General features: G+C 39.6%; 1 protein-coding gene across 1 annotated transcript in view; it reads left to right on the top strand.

The window, feature by feature from the left end:
• The first annotated feature begins 8,135 nt into the window (after positions 1-8,135).
• RC3H1 (ring finger and CCCH-type domains 1) overlaps positions 8,136-23,026 on the top strand; it is a 76,805-nt gene continuing 61,914 nt past the window's right edge. The window contains exon 1 of the mRNA XM_015832001.1: positions 8,136-8,269. The gene's annotated coding sequence lies outside the window, so the exon portion shown is untranslated. The remainder of the gene's footprint in view (positions 8,270-23,026) is intronic.

Below are 23,026 nucleotides of genomic sequence, written 5' to 3' on the forward strand. Positions count from 1 at the left end.
CGCCTCTCCCAAGGACCTGCGCCACCTCACAGGAACCTCACCTGGTTTCAGATTTACGCCGCAAAAGTTTTTCTTGCGCAGAGAGGAAAAACAATTGCGGAACACTCGGGAATCCCTTGCAAGGCACCATGTACCTTGGTGCTTATTTCCTAATGCCTTCCCCCCATTTTCTGCTCCACCCTGAATTTGCCTCCCTTCCACTCTCCTTACGCAGCCATCTATCGTCTTAATACAGCCCTAAGTCTGCCTCGCTTTCAAGTCCCCCCTAAAATTCTTAATTCAGGCAGGCTTCCAGAGTTCGGCCGGCAGGATGCAGGTAACCCCTCCCCCCTGTCCTGCCGCCTCCCCCGGCACTGTGCCACTTTGCGTCCCACGCCTTTGTGTCTCAAGCCTCCGTGGCATAGAACCGCTGGTGTCCCCAATGGCCGCTGACGCGCTCCCCGCCGCCGGCGACCATGCAAGCCTTGGCAATTGCTCCGGCCAAAGAAGTGGGTGGCTGGGAGGCTGCCGCGGCGCCGATCTTCTGCGCCCGTCAGCTGGCAACCCCCCAAACTTGCGCTTGTCAGCTGGGAGGTCTGGCGATGGAGCCGGCCGGCATGGAGGGCAATGGGGAGGTGGCGGCTCGGCGGGCGGGTTCCCGCCCACCCGCGAATGTCGGGCCCATGGGGCTCAACACAGAGTCGACGGTCCGACATAACTTCCCTCCTCGGATGAGAAAGAAGGAATCTCTCCCACCCGTGTCCCTTCCCCCTCCTCAAGCGACAACAGGAGGTTGCAGACAACTAAGTCAGCCAGTGCACGAAGCCCTGGAATTGCCAGTCCAGGGTGCCTGGTTGCAGTGCTGGATGTCTTTTGCTCCTCCTAGAAGCCGGTGGCAAGAGAAAGAAGTCGTTTAAAGTTCAAGCTAGCTACTGGACGCCTATTCACACTTTTTTTTCCTTTTTATTTTTTTTGAGTACTTGTCTGCCAACCCGCCCCATCTGTAAAAGAAAAAGTCTTCCACCCAAGCATACGTTTTAAGGATTTTAAGGATCTTTGAGAGGAAGTGAGGAAGAGAGAAATAGAGAGAGGGAGAAAAAGAGGGAAAGAGAAATAGAGAGAGGGAGAGAGAGAAAGAGAGCGATAGGGAGAGAAAGAGAGGGAGAGAGAGAAAGAGAAAGAGGAGAGGGAGAAGGAGAGAAAGAAAGGGAGACAGAGGGAGAGAAGGGGAGAGGGAGAGAGAGAAAGGGAGAGAAAGAAATAGGGAGAGAAAGAAAGGGAGAAAGAGAAATAGAGAGGGAGAGAAAGAAAGGGAGAGTGGGAGGGAGAGAGAAGGAGAGGGAGAGAAAGGGAGAGAGGGAGAGAGAAATAGAGGGGGAGAGAGAGAGGGAGAGAGAAAGAAAGAGGGAGAGAGATTAAATTAGTAACATGGTTGTTAAGTGAATCTGGTTTCCCCCATTAACGTTGCTTGTCAAAAGGTTGCAAAAGGCGATCACATGACCCTGGAACAATGTGACCATCATAAATATGAATCAGTTGCCAAGCATCAAAATGTAAATCACATGACTCTGGGGATGCTACAACGGTCATAAGTGTGAAAAATGGTCATAAGTCACTTTTTTCAGTGCCGTTGTAACTTTGAACAGTCACTAAGCAAACTGTTGTAAGTCAAGGACTACCTGTACTTTATCACTTTTTTCCATTATTTTTTTGGGGTCATCAAGTTTTTGACACCTCGCTAGGTGACTGGTGGTACTCGAATGTTGCCATATTCTAAAAGTGGTACAATTGGTGAAAAGGATGAAAAGCCCTAATCTAGAGCAAGATAAACACCAAAGATTTTTTGTATTTGTGTGTTGCCATCTAGTGGTCATCTTTTTTTTCTTTCCTCTTTTACGGTTCAGGTATAACAATCCTATTTACAAAGGGCCATGCAGCTCCATTAAGGCAATTAGTAAACTAAGTTACCCCAGTCTTCACCAGTACAGCTGAAAGGGCTCAGTGCACTGTGAGAGGGACCTCGGAGTCCTAGTGGACAATCATTTAAATATGAGCCAGCAGTGTGCTGCAGCTGCCCAAAAGGCCAGCACAGTGCTGGGCTGCATTAACAGAGGGATAGAATCAAGATCACGTGAAATATTAATACCACTTTACAATGCCTTGGTAAGGCCATACTTGGGATACTGCATCCAGTTTTGGTCACCACGATGTAAAAAAGATGTTGAGACTCTAGAAAGAGTACAGAGAAGAGCAACAAAGATGATTAGGGGACTGGAGGCTAAAGCATATAAGGAAAGGCTGCTGGAATTGGGTATGTCTAGTTTAATGAAGAGAAGGACGAGGGGGGACATGATAGCAGTGTTCCAATATCTCGGGCTGCCACAAAGAAGAGGGAGTCAAGCTATTTTCCAAAGCGCCTGAAGGCAGGACAAGAAGCAACGGATGGAAACTAATCAAGGAGAGAAGCAACCTAGAACTAAGGAGAAACTTCCTGACAGAACAATTAACCAGTGGAACAACCTGCCTCCAGAAGTGGTGAATGCTCCAACACTGGAAGTTTTTAAGAAAAGACTGGACAGCCATTTGCCTGAAATGGTATAGGGTTTCCTGCCTGAGCAGGGGGTTGGACTAGATGACCTCCAAGATCCCTTCGAACTTTATTATTATTATTATTATTATTATTATTATTATTATTATTATTATTATTATTATTATTATTATTATTATTATTATTACTACTACTACTACTACTACTACTACTACTACTACTACTACTACTACTACTACTATTATAAAATTGCTGAATGCCAAAAAGAAAACTAGATTACTTTGCAAAGGAAGGTGGAAGCTTATACTTCTGAATTCTGAATATACCACAAAAAAGAAACTCAGTGCTCGGAGAACATTTTCATGTAGCAAGTGTTTGTGACATTCTTCTGAGTTCTGTCTTGTAACCTTGGACAGAACTCTTCAGCTCAGATCTATTTTATACCCTAAACAGGCTCTTCACAAACTAATGGTTTTTGCTGATAAATTTTGTTTTCTTTCAGTACTGAAACTGCCTCACCTGTTTTCTCTACTTATTTGCAGGTGCAGCTATTACCCCTCTGCCCATTGCAGACCCATTGTCCAACATCTTGTGGTTTAGGGTTTCTTTTGTATTGTTTTGCTATAATGCAGTGGTTTCATATGGTTTAGGGACCACTGTGATTTTGCAGTGGTGTTGTCGATGCTTCGTGGTACTAGTTACATAGATTTTTTTTAATGGCAAATCTCAAGAGATTGTCAAATCTCACAAGATTTTGACATTCTCTTTCATAATTTTGCAATATTTTAAACTAAGCATCAAATCTCATGAATTTCAGATATTTTACTGAAAAAATATTTAATTTTAGTGAAACTGTTTTAAGGAATTATAAGGCTCCACAAATTGAATAAATAAATGAATCTGGGGGCCCAGTGCAACACTTGTTTTGGAAATCTATGATACCCACACTGGAGGTAAATTTGTGCAAACTGAGGTGTTAAAACTATATATTCAAAACTGAATATCAACAAAATCTAAATAAAACCTAAGAATCAACAAAACCTAAACTAAAATTAAAGATATATCTAAAAGAATAACTTTATTGTCACTTTGAATGTACACTAATCAGCATACATTAAAATTAATTTTTGTTGCATACAGCTCTCAAAGGGTCACCATCTCCAATATGCACTACATAAATATGACAAATAAATACAGAATTATGCATATACACACATATATGACACAGAGAAACAACAGTCTAGTTCAGGTTATGTATACATGTGCATGGCAAGAAAAACGAATCTTGTGAGTTTACCAGACAGATATCATAGGGAACAAAGCTATTACAGAATTGGGTAGTCCCAAAGGGGAGCAACAGAAACAGAGCGTAAAGTGGGTGTGTGGGGTCTTTAACAATGCTTTGAGCTCTAAGCACATAGGGCTTATAAGCAGCATCCTGAATACCAGGAAGCGAGCTTCCTATGATCTTCTCGGCTGTCCTTACCATTCTCTGTATGGACTTTCTATCTGAAGCACTGCTGCCACCAAACCAGACAGTGATGCAGTTTGTTAAAATGCTTTCAATCGTGCCTCTGTAAAAAGTGGCCAGGACAGAAGGAGAGAGATGTGCTCTCCTCATCCAATGCAGGAAATGCAGACGCTGATTTGCATGCTTCACTAAGGATGACGTGTGGAGAGACCAATTCAGATTGTTAGTTATCTGCATCCCCAGATACTTAATACTGCTGACCACCTCTACATCTGCATCCTTCATACTGAGTGGAATATGACTATGCCAGCTCTTTCTAAAATCTACAATGATCTCCTTTGTTTTATCAACATTTAGAATCAGGTTATTTTTATTGCACCAGTCCACCAGAGCCTTCACCTCTTCCCTATAAGCATCTTCATTGTCATCCCAGATAAGACCCACCACTGCGGTGTCATCTGCATACTTCACAATATGATTCGTAGCAGATTTGGCACAGCAGTCGTGGGTCATCAAGGTGAACAGTAGCGGACTCAGGACAAAGCCCTGTGTAGAACCTGTACTCAAGGAGATGGAATTGGAAACTTTCTTTCCAACTCGCACAACCTGGGGCCTAACAATAAGACCTGGGCCTATCAATAAAGGAAACATTACATACAAATCAGAGATGCTATTTATCTGATTACCATTATTTAATCCTTTTATCTCCCAACAAAAATTGCAGTCCTTTTTGTTTATCCATACTTAGAGTATGTGTATCTGTGCTTATGCATGTTTGGACTGCGCATTACAAAATGCAGAACATGCAGGCATCCAGAATTTTAGTGAATACATACTGTACAAGTCACATGCGGGTTTTCATAAAAGTCACTGATTTTTATTTCATTCTAACAACAGGGCATAAGTATACTACACATAATTTTGTTGATTGGATTTCTTAATTCCTTCTGAAATTTTGAACTATCAATTTGCCATGCTAATAACTGTTCTAGTCCACCAAAATGATGTGGGCAAAATGATAAAATGTGTATCATTGTTCTGTCCCAGCCTACGTACGTCCTTGTTACTTCACAAAGGCAACCCCTCTTTTAACAGTAGACTGGAAAATAAACCCTTTTTATTTGAGTTACAGACCTGATAATTGTCCCAGAAAACAAAAGCAGCAGAACACTTTTCCAATGGAGACCTTGTCCAAAAGCAAAATGAAGCACGAGTCAAACAGGAAATAACTCACAGGCAAAATAAACAGACCATGATCTCTTGACACTGAAGTTCTTTGCAAATGGTTGCCTTCAGCAACCAGCCCTGCCCACACATTCCCTTTTTGTTACGCAGTCCCCAAGGCATGGCTTTTCACTGCTTTCTCCTCCTCCTCTGGAGTCACCCCATTGCCTCCCTCTGTCCTACTCGTGTGACCTGTCTATGTTTACCAGCGTCTCTGAGGTCTTCCAGCTGTGCTACCTCTGAGTTCGACTCAGCTTCCCAGCACAGCTGTCTCTCAGCTTGATCACTAGTGGAAGGAACAGCCTCTTCATTAGTTTGTAAGTCCTGCAGCTCATCAGAGCCTCCCTCCGACTCTGATGGCTCTCCAGGCCCCTCCTCCTCCTCTGATTCCCCAGACTCAACTACCGGGATCACAGGCTGGCACGGAATCACAACAATCATTAGCAAATAGTTATTTGATGTAAGAATTTCTTCTATCCTATAATCTTTATCAATAGCTTTTTTCCTAATATCACTTTAAAGTTAAAATAATAATAATATGGAAAAGTTTTGCTTAGCCACAATGACTCATACAGTATTGTCACAATCTATTGTCCAAATTACTATAATTTTTGCCAGGAAACTGAATCTATTACAAAGTGCAGCAGGTTTGCTGGTAATGCGTACATTACGTACAATGCGTACAAATCCATCACACTATTTCTTTTTGCATAAGCAAGATCCTGCAAGTCGGAGTAAAGCTTAACTCTAAGAAGACTTTATTTTTATTTTTAGACTACTACAACCTATTAGAAATGTCTGAACATGGACTTGCAATTTATATATACATGCATATCTGTAATGCAGTATAACCTTGGATTAGCTTGCCAGTTGCCAAGCACTTGAATTTTGATCACGTGACCATGGGGATGCTGCAATGGTCATAAATGTAAAAAACAGTCATGTGTCACTTTTTTCAGTGCTGTTGTAACTATGAATGGTCACTAAATGAATGTTTGTAAGTTGAGGACTACCTATATATGTAAGCTGCTTAGTATAGAGTTAACTTAGGAAAAGTGAATAGGCTTGAATTATAGAATACATAGAGTTGAAATTTAAAATGGCAAAATGGAAGGAGAAACATGGAAATGGTAGAAACGTGTATTAAACCATCCTTTCAAACCACTTCAGTATGTGGAAGAAAGAGTTGGATGTTGTGGGAAGTCAGCCCCCCCCCCAGAGAAGGAAATATTAAAAGGGCAGACTATTATATTTTCTCAAAGGATCTTAAAGAGGCAGAAAAGCATGCCCAGTTTTTCTTAATAACCCCAAGTCTCCCTCCCCCAAGCATAAACCAGCTCTGTAGAAATGCAAATGTAATAATCCATTCAGGAAGGTTGGAGCCTTCCAGTTAGAAACTTAGGAAGACAAAGACACCTAAAATCTACATACCCCACTCAACTCTAAGACTGGACATAATAGGATTAACCCAAAGATGCCAAAAGGGCACACTCAGACTCAGACTCAGAGTACATGACACAGGAAATACAAAGCCTCAAACAGGAACAGGAAACAACTCCTAACAAAAGCCCAAGAGCAGGCATGTCAAACTGCCAGCCGTGGACCAGATGCGTCACGCCAAAACCACACCCACCCCATTTCCGGCAATGGGGAAAAAGTCGTGATACGTTGTGCTACGTCACATGACGTTGCGAGTTTGACATGCCTGCCTGAGAAGGTATAAAAACCCACTCCCTACTACATGTGCTCACTTTTTTCTTCCAGAGCCATCTTTCTGTCTGGCTCTCCTCTTCAATAAACTACAACCTTCTTTATAAAGCAGTCGCCATGTTGTTTATTCCTAGCTTGGACTGGACCCTGATGAAGACTTTTCCTTCAACAATGTGTTAATGGGAATGACTATGGAATGTACATGGTAAAACTAGAGGAAATATGATCAAGATTGAAAAGATGCTGAATAAGTATGGACTGAAAAAGGCCAGAATAAAAGAAACAAGCTAAAGTTGTTTGGTCATTATAATCTATAAGAACCAAATTTAAAATAAACAAATATATGAATGAAGAAACAATAGGTCAAGAGAAAGGGGAAGAGTGAAAAAGTTATGGTTGGATGGAGTTGGTGAAATGGGGAAGAAGAATTGAAAAGTACTAAAAACGTATATTGAACAGCAGTGGTATAAAGTCGGTTTTGCTTTCTTTCTGTTTCTTACTGCCTTAATATCTTTGACTTACTATTATTCCTGTTGTGTACTTTGTATAACACCTGATGATGTATGTCTTAGCATTTTGCATCAACTATATTACATAAAACCATCAGCAATAAGATTAAAATATCTGTATTGCAAAATGCCAGATAGCAACCAAGAGTTAGGAAACATTTTAATGCTAACCATTTGATGCAGTTTCTGACTCTTGAATGCTGCACCGAGAATACAGAGAACAGCTCAACAATAAAATGACGACCGAATTCTGCGCGGGTTTATTCAAGAAGTCCCCTTCTTCTCCGGGAGGAGAAGCACCTTATATTCAACAGGGTTTACGCTCTAGTAGTATGGCAGGGGACGATGCTCTTAAAACATTGCCGATTCCACGTTGTTTCAAAATGCGGAAAATGGCAGACGTTTTTTCTGTTCAGCCGGCTACCTCAGTTAGGGCATAAGGAACTGTACCTTTCCATATCTAATTTCTTCCCGCTTCCCCTTTTGGGAAGGAAGGAAGGAAGGAAGCGCCAAGAGCGAGCCGGGAGGATGAGTCTGGGACTGCTCCACCCCTCCAGGAGCAGGAAGGGGAGGCCGACTGACCCAGCTAGCAATGCATTGGCAGTGACGCCTGTTTAGGCGAGGAAGGCTTTGCTGCTGAAGCAAGCAAAGAGGCACCCAAGATGGCCTCTGCTGCAGGAGCAGCCGTGGCAGCAGCAGCAGCAGAGGGCCAAAGGCTGGGGCAGGAGGCCGCGGTCGGCCGGCTCTTGATGCTGGTGAAGGAGGAGGTAGGCGCGACGGCCATGGCCGTAGTCCGCAGCTGAGAGGAGCTGCTGCCGCCGTCGTGAGGTGAGCCCTCCTCGGGTCGGGAGACAATAGGGCGGAGGCTGCGGCCTCCTCCTTTTTTCTCGAGGAAGGAAGGAGGAAAGAAAGAGAGAAACGGCGATGCCTGTTTTTCTGTGAAGGAAACTCGGCTTTCTAATGCGCCTGAGAGACGAGCTATATTTCTCCATTCTGCATCTTCCCTCCTCCATTTTTTCTTTCCTTTATCTGGGTCTGTAGGCCTCAGGCTTCCGCCGTTCTCAATTTCTGTCATTCGCCGCTCCGGTGCCTTCGAAGCCGAGCAGGGGAAACTGTCCGGTGCTGGAAGCCTTGGGAGGGGAATGTTTTTGCACGTTTCTTTGTATTCTGGGCCGGAGGATGATCGAAACAGATTCTTTAGGACAGCACTATATTTTTTATATTATTACGTTGATAATCCTGACCAAGTTTGCTTGGGCGTTCACCTCATGGACCTAAGCGAGAACTGCTGCTGCCATAAATCAATTCCTTGCCTCCCTTTTCAGAAATGCAACATTACCTACGATTAGTAGGATTTATTCCTAGGATATACGTGCTAGGTTGAAGCCTAACTAAAACTTGAACATAGGATCTCACTGCATGTGTCAAGTTCCGTGCTTGGAACTAGGAGTAGCCCCTGTTACAAGAGTCAGATTTATACCTGTACAATTTGTCATTTTGTGTACTATATATAATTCATTGCTGTAGGTTGATTCGTTCCTCCATCAATCCTATTTTCCAATTTTGTTTAGTTAGTACTACAAGGAAGAATGTGAATTCACCACTGTATATTTTAAAGTTCAAATAAAGATTAATTTTGATCCATTTTCTGCTTCTCCTAAGATCTGAAACTTAGTTTTGTTAATCAATTTGCAGTTTACTAAATTCTGTTTTCTTCCCCACATATTTTGAAGACACTCTGGTAGTTTGAGTTTGTGTAACCAGAAAAATAAATGATGAATAAAAGTGAAATGGAATTTTAAATCTCTGGGGAAGTGCTGCTTCTTTCTATTTACTAAATATGTGCTGTGGTTAAGAAAATAGAGCAAAAATATATTTGACTGGAAATGAGGAATCAGAAATGATTTAAATAGCCTACTGCTTTTACAGCAAAAACAATGTTCTTTTTAATGGGAAAGTAGCAGGAAATGACGTCTTGAGAATAGTTCACTTAAAATACTGTACATAATGTACAAAATTAAATCTGTTTTCTCTTTTTTCACTATCTTCTGAGAATGGGTTTAAATGAACATATTTGTTAAAAATCAATATATTCTTGTATGCTTGATTTTAAAAAAATCAAAGTCTTAAAGCTTAAGAGAGCTATATCAATTTTCCTTCCTTGTGAAAACTAAGTTTAAAAATATATATTTACTATAAAACAGGTCTATACAAATTTGGTTTGCTCTTAATTTTTCCCCATTTTTTAAATGTGACATATTTTTTGTCAAAATTTATATGGTCACTTCATATGAAGTGACTCTTATTTTATGAATTTGGCTGTCAAATAAAATGTTATCTATCAGTATATCATTGAACCCATAGAAATAGGCTATAAGGCGCAAACAGCTATTAATGATATTATAGAATGGAAAAAGAAGTCTCATTTCTGATTACATTAACAATTTAATTTAATTATGGATCATCTTAAAGTGTTTTCTGTGGGACCTTTAAATGTACAAAAGTTTCAGGACTACATCTGGTATAATTCCTGAATATTTATTTGTATTCTGCCTTTATTATTTTTACAAATAATTCAAGGCAGCAAACATATTCAACATAGCTTCTTCCTCCAATTTTCCCCACAACCACCCTTTGAGGTGGATTGGGTTGAGAGAGAGTGAATGGCCTAAAGTTACCCAGCTGTGTTTCATTGGGTAAGAGGGACATGAACTCACAAACTCCGGCTTTCTAGCCTGGTGCCTTAAACCACTAATTATTATTTACATAATCTAAATATTAGGATGCTATAAGATCCTTTCTAACATCTTTGGTTGGAGGTATGCTAACTCTAATTGTATATACATTTTACAAACAAATATACTAGAATTTTAATTTGAAAGGCAGACTAACCTTGATGGAAAGAAGCATCTCCTATAGCCAGTAATGTTTACACCAGGTACTAAACCAGGTACTACAAAGAATGGTCTCAAAAAGGGAAGGAGGTGTTGACATGCAACTGTTCTCAAGTATGTTCTTGGGTTCTGATCCAAAATACTGCTCAAAGCACTTTTCAACATTTTAGCTTCTAGTTATAAAGAAAACTCCACAAATCTAATGTGTATCATCTTATATGGATCTGTACATAATATTAGTCTTCCATTGTACAGTACAAGTTAACTACTAACTTGACAAGTAGTTATAATATGCAGGAAATTTTAGTTTAGGGAAAATAAGTTTTATAGAAGTCAATAAATCAAAAAGTGGTTGGAATAGTTTTACACACACACACACACACACACACACACACACACACACACACACGTTAAAAATCAGGAGTTCTTAGCCACAAAGCCAGCTGGGTGACCTTGGGCCAATTATCTCTCTCAGCCCTAGGAAGAAGGCAATAGCATACCACTTCTGAAATAATCTCAAGAAAACTGTAGAACCAGTGCAAGAAGTTGCCAGGAATCTATAGTAACCTGAAGGCACAAAATCATTTTAAAATGAGTTAAAGAGAGGTTATCAGCAAGATAACCATCTTGACACACATTTTATTTAAGAAATATTCAGTTGAAACTAGGTATTTCCTGAATCTTTTGACTCTGATTCTGCATAAACTTGATTTTTTCACTCCATTTTAAGACTTTATAGATGTAATTTTAAGAATTTCTATGTTATCTGTAGTTATATACAGTATTTACTGATTTAAGTGTATTGTTAGAGTTAGCAAAATCAAAACCAAACTTTGTCAGGATTTTGGGGGGGCTATATAATGCAATTTTTTAAGCTTTCTGTCTTCTTGCATTTAACTTTGCTTCTCATTGTCTTTTCAGTCTCCCTCTCTCAACTTCCTATCCAATAAAATGTGATATCACTGAGTTTATAATTATCATAATGACTAGCTTTCTTCCACTTACCAATTTATTAGGTTCATACACTGATCTTTTGAACTTCCTGTAAGCTTCTGAATTTCCTAGTAAAACATTCTATAAAGAAAAAAATATCCATTTTACCATTAAGAATGAAACACAAGATGGCTGAACAGGCAATTTACAGTGAGGAAAATTTGTCTTCATCAATTCTTTTCCTATCAATTGTTTATTTAAATGACCTTACTTTTACTCATCTTTCTAACTTAAAAACAAATAGTTATATGATTTGGCTGAAGGAATCTGCTCCAGATATAAGTAGATACATGCTTGTATTACAGTTAGTGCCATAGGGCAGTGATGGGGAAACTTTTAGAGACCGAGTGCCCAAACTGCAACCCAAAACCCACTTATGCATCGTCGGGTGCCGGGTGGGTGTGGCCCATTGGCTGGGCGTGGCTGCGGTGGTAATGCCAGACTGGGTGGGACTAAAAAGTTCAATCAATCAATTCCAACTATGCAAGATCTTTTTTTTTCCCCCGCAAGAAGTTGAAATTGACTGATTGAACCTTTTTTTTTTGTACATGGTGGCGGAGGCCTAAAGCGAAAAAGTTTTATAAAACCCAGCTGAAGGGCTAGGACTGGGGCAACGGCGTGCGTGCCCACAGAGAGGGCTCTGAATGCCGCCTCTGGCACCCGTGCCATAGGTTCACCACCACTGCAATAGGGGCAGGAAATATTTGAGAACTGAGCATAAGATTTCTTTGACCATGATACAAATTTTTAAGCAATGTCTCTTTACTTAATTGTGAGGGTCAGTGGATACCATATAAAAGTGTCACGGCTCTGTTGATTATTCTTCTATTAAGTTTGACATTAGGAAAAAATAGTCACTGATCCACATGTTTTTTATTATTATTACTGTTTGTGTCTCACAGCTACTTATACTTTACAACTAGATGGTCAATGCTCTAATTGCATAACTTTGCTTCTCAACTGCATAAAATGTTAATCTACCTGATAGAGAACATGGCTTAACTTCAAGTTTTCTAAAAAGGTATTTAACAATATGATTCTTAAGTTTTATGCACAATGTCAGTGTAACTCTAATGCAACTTAACATGATCACAAGAATCAAAATTCCTAATAATTAGCAATGTTACATTTTTCTTTAAAAAAAATCCCTGGTGCATTTCCTGTGAAGATCTGTTGTAATGATGGTTGCATCCATGCGTAAACCAAATTGCTTAGATTATTCTGGTTTGTTCTAAAGCAGTATTCTGAGTCTATGGCTCTTTCTCTGTAAGTGGCTTTAACTTGTTTGAATATAATCTTCCATGATTTAATACAGGCCTCTGATTCATTCCTCCCCAATTTGCCAGGCCTTCTAAGTCACTAGCCAATATTCTGGTTTATTTGGGAGCATTTGTCAGTACACTGCATGTACCTCCTAATTGATAGATATGGTCAACTATTACTTTGTTTGCAAGATTGTCTCTAGGGTTAAGTTTCCTAGCTTAATGTAGAATCGCATTAGCCTGATTCCGATAAAACTGGGGTTTGATTGCTCTTTTTACAAATTGGCCAACATGTGCCAAACTAACATTACTTTTCTTATCTTTATCAGGGAAAACTACATGCTGCATGCATATGACTATGGCTATGATTGTCCACTTCACTAAAAATGAGTATTATATATTAAAAATCATTATTTAAAAAAATAGGGTATAATAATGATGGGAAATAGAGCTCAGTCTATTATAAAACTTTTGTCAATGGTTATCAAAATGAGATAATGAAATTGAAATTCATTAAGATGATTGTTTTTTTCTTTTGATTAATTGATATGCTTTATAATTTTTGTTATCCTTGTTGACTACAGTTACTGATTATTATATTAGCCCTGTTGAAAACTTGTATCCGGACGATAGTTTGCTTGCTAAAGCTTGAAATGCCTGTGGGGGCAACCCCATTGTTGTACCTACCCCCACCCCAACCCTTTCCTTGAACCCTACCCCGAATCCCACTACCTATATTGACCCTCCCTCTCCCCTACCTCCATAAAACCTAATAAAATATTTTCAAAAAATAATAATAATGATGATGGGAAATAGAGGTTTGTATCTATTGGCCGCTCTGGTGATTGCCTTGGCCCATGGAAGATCATTACTTGAAATGTGGGGCAAGAAAAGAATGAATTAACAAATAAAAGTCAAGAAACAAATAGACATGCTAGGTTTAGAGTTACTATGAATGAAAGGGCAAATGAAAGAACTAGCAATGAGTTATGTAAAAATTGTGCGTTGTTTCCCAGAAGAAAAAAATATCCTGTTAGGTGAATGGTATCAGATAAGAAAAGTAATTGGGCTGCTTGACCCAATATGAATAGGAATAGTGACTGATAAGTAAGTATCTGCTTATAAAAATATCTATTACTTTCAAATACATGGTTTAAATATAAATCTATTATCATGGAAAAAGAATTAATAAAAAACCCAATTATGATAAAAAATTGAAAGTAATTAATAAAGATACAAGAGAAATGAGTTTCTGAATGTAGGATAGACCCATTTGTGATTGTTGCAATAGTTACAATGAAAAATACCCATGGGGAAAAAACAGAAAAATGTGATAGAAATAAGATTGTAAAAACAAGAAAATAATACTCCTATATGAAAGATTGTGAATCTTGTGTCAGACATAATGAGATGTGAATATAAGAAAGAAAACATGGAAACTGCTTGGAACTGACTAAAAATAATTAAATTACAAAATGCTATTGTAGCATTTGAATTACATAATAGGAAATAAAAATGAAGATGCTTCTTGTGTGATAAAGAGGTTGTAGGTGGAGAAAAGTATATATAAGAAAATGCTGCAAGAATTGATGAAAAAGCTATATATATTTAAAAAGTTGCAGAGAATATAATCAAAGAGCAATAAGAATTAAAAGGGGAAGAAAAAATGCTGAGTGATTTTAATAGAAATGGAATACAGGTAGTCCTTGACTTACCACATGACTGTTCAAAGTTACAATAGTACTGAAAAAAGTGACTTATGACCATTTTTCACACTTATGACTGTTGCAGCATCCCCATGGTCACATGATCAAAATTCAGAAGCTTGGCAGCTGACTCATGAGAGTTGCAGTGTCTCAGGGTCATGTGATCCTTTTTTGCAACCTTCTGACAAGCAAAGTCAATGGGGGAAGCCAGATTCACTTAACAACCATGTTACTAACTTAACAACTTTAGTGATTCGCTTAACAACTATGACAAGAAAGGTCATAAAATGGGGCAAAATTCACTTAACAAATGTTTTGCTTAGTAACAGAAATTTTGGGTTCATGATTGTAAGTTGAGGACTACCTGTATTGTTTTGGAAGTGAAAAGGCCTAACCAAAAACTTCCAATAAAATTATTTGCATTATTGGGACATGCAATTACTGGAATTATGCTGATGCATTGAAAAATGAACTTGAAACAAATACTAAAATATAGTGTCCAAGAAGAAAAGTAATAAAAAATCATAAATGCTCTGGGAATATTGAAAAAAGCTATGTGATACTTATATAAGGAGATCATTTATTAAGTCTCCTTGGGAAGGCATTGGGCAGAGTTCTGATTCTTAATCTTTTCAGTGAACAAAATTTGTGAAGTGCTGTACAGTTGTATGCAGTTCATGAGGTGCACAGATTAAGTCATCTTTAGCAGATATTTGAGAAATCTGTGAGAATGAAAGTTTATTGTTCGTTTATTGATGTAGAGAAATTGTATGATAATGTGAATAGGACTTGAATTAGTAAACATGGAGGTGAAGGTGGTTGCCAAAGGTGGTAAGAATGGTATATGATTAAAATAAATCATATGTAACAAATTTAGTGGTTTATTATAGAGCACAGAGTTCAATGTTGAGAAGAACACTTGATTTCCCTTTGGTTGTTTACTATATTTATTGTATGAATAAATTTATAAGGAATGCTTTTAACATTAGAAGTGTATTAATCAGAGATTATAAAGTTTTGTGCAGGTGATACTTTTTTTTGGCTGAAAAACTCTATAACTTGCAGCAAACTAAACTTCTATGATGCAACAAAGAGCATTGGTCCTACCTACATGTTCCTTGTTGGGTTTAACATGAAAAATACAGTAAACAGTTCCAAAGTTTTACACAAATGGCAAAAAGTAGTGCCAGTATATAGATAATTTGTTTACTTTTATTTATTGTTTACTAAAATGAGAAAATAGATGTTGAAATGTCAAAATTTGCAAATGTTCATAGAATAGGTAACATTTCAGAGAACTATGAAAGAGCTACAAGGAAATAAGAGTTGGTATGTTGGTATGTTAAAAGGCACATGGAAATTACAGTTGGTATGGTAAATATGTTAAGAAAAAAAAGTAAACTGCATGCTGTGAAGGCAATGTCAACTCTTTAACAACCACATAGATTTTTTCCCCAAGATGATCTATTTTGAATCTGATCCTTCAAATATTTCAGTAATGTACCTCTAGCCACTGTAATTGAGTCCATATATCTTGCTGCTGGTTGTCCTTCCACCTTTCTCAGCATTGTAAAATTCTTCGGAGCATTAGGTCTTTTCATAATGTGCCTGAAGTATGATAATTTGAACCTACTTATTTGTGCCTTGAGTGATTTCTTGGTTTACCATTGTATTTGTTGTGTTTGTTACGGTATTCATGAAGTATTTTCTGACCCAAAGATCAAAGGTATCAATACTCTTTCTAGCCTGTCTTCAGAGTCCAATTTTTGCTTCCATAAAGTATCACCAGAGAACCATTTTCTGTTCTTGGTTGATATATATACTTTCTGACATCTGAATACTCCTTCCAAAGATTTCATGGCTACTCTACCCAGAGTCATAGTCTATGTTGTATTTCTTTGTTGCAGGATTCTTTCCTCCTGATAATTGATCCTAAACAGCCAAAGCTATTTACTGCTTCAATATTTTCATTATCAGTGCTAAGGCTGGTTGCTGTACCTGTTGTCATTGGTTTGGTCTTCTTCAGGTTAAAATTTTAGTCCCATTATTTCACTGTGCTCTTTGACTTTCATTACTGTAGCTCACAAATCATGTGCATTTTTACCCACTTTTTATTTTAGATCTCAAAGTGGCATTTTAGACAGCTACAGTTCAGATTAGAAAACAGCGCACCTCAAGTATTTGCCAGTGCAATCCATCTACTGCCATGTGCCTTAAAATCATATTCTCCTATTTCTCTTTAGTGAGAGGCTAAAAATCTTCAAGAAAAGCCAACAATAGTCCTTGTGTGGATCTGATCAATTTAAGGAAGTCACTCCAAAATCTCGCAGTAAATTGGACTCCCCTATCCGAAATAATCCATTTTGGTACTCTGTGGAACCGGTATATATGTTTAAGAAACATTCTGGCTAACTTCTTTGTGGAGGGGTGATTGGAATAGGCTATGAAGTGAGCCTGCTTTGAAAAAAGGTCAATAACAGTCCATATTACCGTATTTCCCCTACTTTCTGGTAATTCCACAATCATATGCATGGCAATCTCTTCCCAGGGTTGGGAAGGGTGTGCAACTTGTTGTAATAATCCAGGAGGCTTACCAGGATGTTTCTTCATAGCTACACATGTTGCACAGCTTTTCACATAGTTTTCAACTTCCTTTTTTAAACTTGGCCACCACAATTGCCTCCTAACCAAATGTCAAGTCTTTTGGTATCCAAAGTGACCAGCTTGTTTGGCATCGTGGCTGGGCTGAAGGGCTTGAACTCTTAAGTGTTTCTGGTAAATATAGCTAGCCCATCTCAATAAATTAGTATGGTTTTGTTTTCCTGGAACCAGGAGTTGGTTTTCACCTTAAGCTTTTTAGTTAATGGGCTGTCTGATTCAGGTGGTTTTGCCACAGTTGGCAAAACTGTTATCTGAGAGATAGACTGTGGTTGTGGAATGATGGAGTTCATAATCTCTTCACGGCAACACTTATACTGGGGCATCCTGGACAGAGCGTCAGCCAAGAAGTTTTTTCCCCCTGGGATATACTTTAGTGTCAAATTAAAATGGTTAAAATACTGTGCCCAGCAGACTTGTTTGGGAGATAACTTAGGGGGGGTTTTCAGTGCCTCTAAATTTTTATGATCAGTCCATACTTCAAAAGGCACCTTGCCCCCCTCAAGGAAATGCCAGGTTAGCAGGGCCCACCTTACCACAAAAGTTTCCTGCTCCCAAACAGCCCACCTTCGTTCAGTGTCTGTAAATTTTTGGGAGGTATAGGCGGAGGGTTGCAAGTCTCCCTTTTTGTTTCTTTGCAAAAGGACTGCCCCCACAGCTACATCGCTAACGTCGGCTTGGATGATGAATTGCTCCTCAGGGTTGGGGTGTTTGAGAATAGGCTCGGCCGCAAACAGTCTCTTTAAGTTCTCAAAAGCAGTTTGGCATTCTATAGACCATGGCAGGGGCTGACAGGGTCGTGACTTCCCCCTGTTTTTCCCAGTCTTTAACAGTTCAGTAATTGGCAAAGCAATTTCAATAAAAGGGGATGAATTGCCAGTAGAAATTTGCGAATCCCAAAAAACTTTGGAGTTGTTTGCGGGTCCGTGGGGGTTGCCATTCTATTACAGCTTTAACCTTGGCTGGATCCATCTCAGTGCCTTCACTGAAATTCTATATCCTAGGGTAGTCCAGGCGCGTTTGATGGAATTCACATTTTGAGAGCTTTGGGTAAAGTTTAGCGTTCAGCAGTTTTTTGAGTACTTCACGCACCAATTTAATATGCTCTGCCATGGTCTCTGTGTAAATGAGGATGTCATCAAGGTAGACTTAAACCCCCTTGTACAGGTGATCATGCAGCACTTGATTGATCAATTGCATGAATACAGCAGGGCCCCCATGCAGACCAAACGGCATAACTTTGAACTGAAAACTTCCCAGAGGGCTGTTAAAAGCTGTCTTCTACTTGTCTCCTTTTTTGACTCACTAGACAGTACGCCTCTCTTAGGTCTAACTTGGTAAAAAAAAAATCCTTTTGCCAAATGGGCTAACATGTCTTTCATTAAAGGGAGGGGTACATATTCTCCACGCTGACCACGTTTAACCCTTTAAAATCAACGCAGAGCCTCAGCGTCCCATCTTCTCTTTAAAAAGTACAAGGGCAGCTACTTGGGATTTTGCTGTCTGAATGGACCCCCTGGCCAAGTTCTTATCAATGTACTCCCTCAGCTCTCTCAATTTGCAGGGGGTCATTGAGTACATTTTTGGCATGGGCAGTTTGGCTCCCGGAAAAATTTCAATAGCAGTCAGTCATTCTATGGGGAGGCAGGATGTCACATTCCGTCTCGCTGAATGCCTCAGCTAAGTCTCGATACTCGCTTGGGATGAGTGGCATCCCAGGTAGGAAGTTTGCGACGGATTTCAGGTCTCAAGGGACTGTCCCTGGCTTTCACTTGTGCTGCTGGCAGGGTTAGGAGATGAAAGTCCAGTCGCTAATCTTAAAGTCCTCACTCCGTTTTCCCACCAGATCATGGGCTGCCACTTATCAAGCTAGGCTAATCCCAAAATTACTGCCTAATTATTTTTGGGACTACTACAAAACGGATGAGTTCCCAATGCTCCCCCACCTCTAGGCGTACTGGTTCAGTCAAGTGAGTGGCTGGAGCCCCTCCTATAAGAGATCCATCTGCCTGCTCGAACCTCATGGGTATGGGCAACAATTTGGCACAAATGCCTAGCTTAAGTACTATGGGGAGGTTGATCAAGCATTGGGTGTAGCCTGAGTCAATTAAAACATGTAAATCCATTTGGGCTCCTGTCCTAGGGACTAAGAGCTTTGCAGAGAAGGCAAAAGGTGGGACAGGCTGACTCACCATCGGGTTGTCTTCTACTTCATTGTCACTGCCGCAAGGGGCAGGCGTAGGCAAGCGTTCAGCCGGAGTCTCATGTTTCCCCTTGGGAGGAGAGGTAACTTGTGCAGCTTGCTCCTGGCTGGCCCAATTCGACTTCTCATGCAATGGTCGGGGTCTTCTCTTAGGTTTTGTAGAAGCAGTGGATGCGCTCTTAGTTGGAGGAAATGGGACTGGGCAGTCAGCTGCTCGGTGTCCAAGTTGACCACATCTAAAGCATTTGATCGAGGGTCCGGCAGGTACTCTAGGAAAGGGCTTTTCAACTGGTGGTACGCGTACCACCAGTGGTACTTTAGTACCTGACTGGTGGTATGCGAGCCCTAGCCAGGTATAGCGGGGAGGGAACCAGCTAAAGCGGCGCGGCACAGACCTGGAGGAGATCAGCTGGAGATGCAGAGCTTGGCAGAATCCCCAGGATCGGCGCATGTGGCGGCATGGTAATTGGAGCTTCCGGTGCATCCGGAAGAGAAAAGGAAGAGGAGGGCAGAGAGAAGAGAAGGTATAAAAGGGGCAGTTTTTGGCGGGAGAGGGAGAGAAAGAGCGAGAAGAGAAGAGGGTTAGCAAAGCAGTGAGGAGAGACAGAGCAAGCTCTGTGTTTTCAGGCCGAGGGTGAGTGAGCGAGCTGCGTTTGGGGCAAGCCGCGTGTTTTCGGGCCGAGGGTGAGTGAGCGAGCCGCATTTGGGGCAAGCCATGTGTTTTCAGGCCAAGGGTGAGTGAGCAAGCTGTGTTTGGGGCAAGCCGCGTGTTTTTGGGCTGTGTGTGAATGAGCGAACCGGAGCAAGGCAAGGAAAACCTTTTTTTGTTTGGGGGACAGACATTGGATGTGGCTTTTGGTGGCCTTTTGTTGGGGGGAAGAGTGGAGGCCTTTAAAATGGGGGAAATAGGCTGCTAATCTCCTGGGAATGCAAATGAAGGTGCTGGGAGTCACCTCTAATTACGGACTGGTCATTTTTGTCTTGAAAAATAGACTTGTAGAAACCCTGGAAAGATATCTGGATTCTTCAGAAGGACCCTGTTGCCTTTCCTGTTTTATTAACTATTGCTGAGTTATTGCTAAGGTTCAGAGTTTGCTCATTGGTCCAGAATTTTTATTTTATTCTTTTTTTATTGTTGCCTTAAGATGAATTGGGAATCGCTGTCCATTCATATTTGCTGGGGTATATTTCCTCTCAATCTACCCAGTATGGTCCTATCTGTGGCTGTGGTATTGGAGTTCAGCAACAAGAAATCACATTAATTTGAGAGGGTTGCACCTGGCCTGTCTGTGAGAATTGATCCTCTCTAGGAACTTCTTTTCTCTGACAAAAGCAGGGAGGGGTATGGAACTCTGAATGATCTCTATGTAAATCAGGTGGTTTTGAAGAAGGGATATCCATTGCTTTCTGAAAAGTACTTAGAAAGGTGCTCTCAACTTGAATAAAATATGTAAAATTCTTCAGTGCAGTTTTGTGGGTGGGAGCAGATGTTCCTATGTAGGTAGGCAGCCACATCAGTAAAAGGTCTGAAGCAGCAGTGCTTTAATTGAAACATGAGCTCTAACTGGTAGGCAGCTCACTGAACACTTTGTGTGTGGAAGTTGGTTGCACAACAGCTAAATTATTATACATATGAATATTTCTTAATCCCTTTTCATTACTAGAAAAGGGATTAAGTATAAATTACTGATAAAAGTATTCATCATTTAGTGACTGCCTCATTTAGCAACTGTTCAGAGTTAACAACTGATGGAAAAAATAACTGGGCAACCTATCCTTGCATTTAGAATCTTTGCAAGTCTGTAAAGCTGAACAGAGTTCATAAGCACAGCAGTGGCATCTCTTAGCTACTGCCTTACTTAATGACCAAGTAAGCAGTTCCAAATGTGGATGGTAATTGAGGATATTGTCAAAACCCAAAGTGCAGCTATTTTCAGAACAAGTGACCAGGTATAGTAAATCTATCTGAAAAGCTTTTCAAATGTGGAGCATCTGTTCTCAGGCAGCAAGAGCCAAGGTGAGATATGATGGGAGTTGCTCTGAAGCAACCTCCAATTCATTTTCCTATCTACTGTTCTGATTCATAAGACGTGCTAAGCCAGTGGTGTGTTTTGGGGCGAGTGAGTGAGCGGCCTGTTTAGTGAGCAGTCAGTTTTCGTAGGAAGGGCGGCCTGTTTTTGGAGGAAGGGTGAGAGAGGAAGAAGGGCCGACCAGCCATCTGACCATCAAGATAGTGGTGCATATTTTTTTTTTTCAATATAAAATTTTTATTATTTTCATCATAGAAAAAAAACATCACAAATATTTCACAATGCTATATGGAAAAAAAAAAAAAAAACCCCACCCACCCACCCCGGACTTCCCAAACCGAATCCCAGGATAATATTCAGATATAAGCAAACAAATATTAAAGTCTCTAACTCCACAAAGTATATTATTCTACATGAGTAGGTAAAATATATTAAAAAAAAAGAAAAACAAGCTTACTGAAAACCTAAATTATATTCCACCACTCTGTGCTTCTTTTGAATATAAACAATCCATCTTCTCCATATTAATAAAAATTGTTCATTTGAGTGATTCTTCAAATAAGCAGAAATCTTTGCCATTTCAGCAAGGTACGAAACTTTCAATCTCCAGTCTTCCATTGTAGGTAGAGTTTTACTCTTCCAGTTTTGTGCTATCAACAAACGGGCAGCAGTTAAACAATACAACATCAAATAGCAAAGAAAACGTAGGTTTAAAACACACTATGGATTCTCTTTGTTGACTCCGTTTTTTCATTAAGAAGAAAATTTTTAAACGACATTCAAGGTGGTGTTAAAATAGGTTTTCCGGAATTATTGGAACGTTCAGGTCCACATATGAAAAAAAGTTGCATCTTGTTGTCCACACCTCCAACACTTGGATTCATAATTCTCGTAAATGCGAGACATAGTTGCAGGGTCCATGTGCCATCTATAAAACATTTTATAAAAATTCTCACGTAGATTTTGAGCTTGCGTAAACTTCACATTTCTCACCCATATCAACTCCCAGGCATCCATAGATATTGTTTCTCCTATATTTTGAGCCCATTTAATCATGCAATCTTTAACTAACTCAGTTTCTGAATCCAATTCTAATAAAACATTATATATCCTTCTAATGTGTCCTTTAGCACCGTCCCTTACTTGTTTCAAAAAATTCCCATCTTCCATGGAAAAAGTAATCTTTTTATCGATTCACCATCTCTCTTGAATTTGTCTATACACAAGCCAAGAAAAATCTGGATTTTTCTGTTTCAAAACTTCTATTGGTTTCAAGCACCAATTACCACTACCACTCTGATATAACAAGTCTTTGTAAGATGGCGCCTCCATCACCACATATCTAGGTATAGTCAAGAAAATATGTGATGGTATCACCCAGATTGGAAGTTTAACATCAAACTTGAAAAAATACTTTTGCCAGACTCTTAACAAAGCAGCCCTTATTATATGATTTCTAAAAGTTTTGTCAATCTTTTTCTGCATAAAAAGATAAGCATGCCACCCAAACTACAAGTCCCATCCTTCAACGTTCAATATCCTTTTGTTGGACAAATTAATCCAATCCGTCATCCATGTTAATGCACAAGAATCATAATAAAGTGTCAAGTTTGGTGCTTTAAGTCCTCCACGTTCTCTAACATCTTGAATAATCTTAAATCTAACTCTAGCTTTCTTGCCTTCCCAGATGAAACGATTCAGATCTCTCTGCCATTCTTTCAAGTTAAGTTCATTTTTTAAAATAGGTAACATCTGAAATAAAAAAAGAAACTTAGGTAGAATGTTCATTTTAATGGCCGCAATACGACCCAGCAAAGAAAACTGCAGTTTTTTCCACAT

Source organism: Protobothrops mucrosquamatus, unplaced genomic scaffold (genome assembly GCF_001527695.2).
Source record: "Protobothrops mucrosquamatus isolate PMUCROS unplaced genomic scaffold, P.Mucros_1.0 scaffold_294, whole genome shotgun sequence".
In the NCBI taxonomy this organism is placed as follows: domain Eukaryota; kingdom Metazoa; phylum Chordata; class Lepidosauria; order Squamata; family Viperidae; genus Protobothrops; species Protobothrops mucrosquamatus.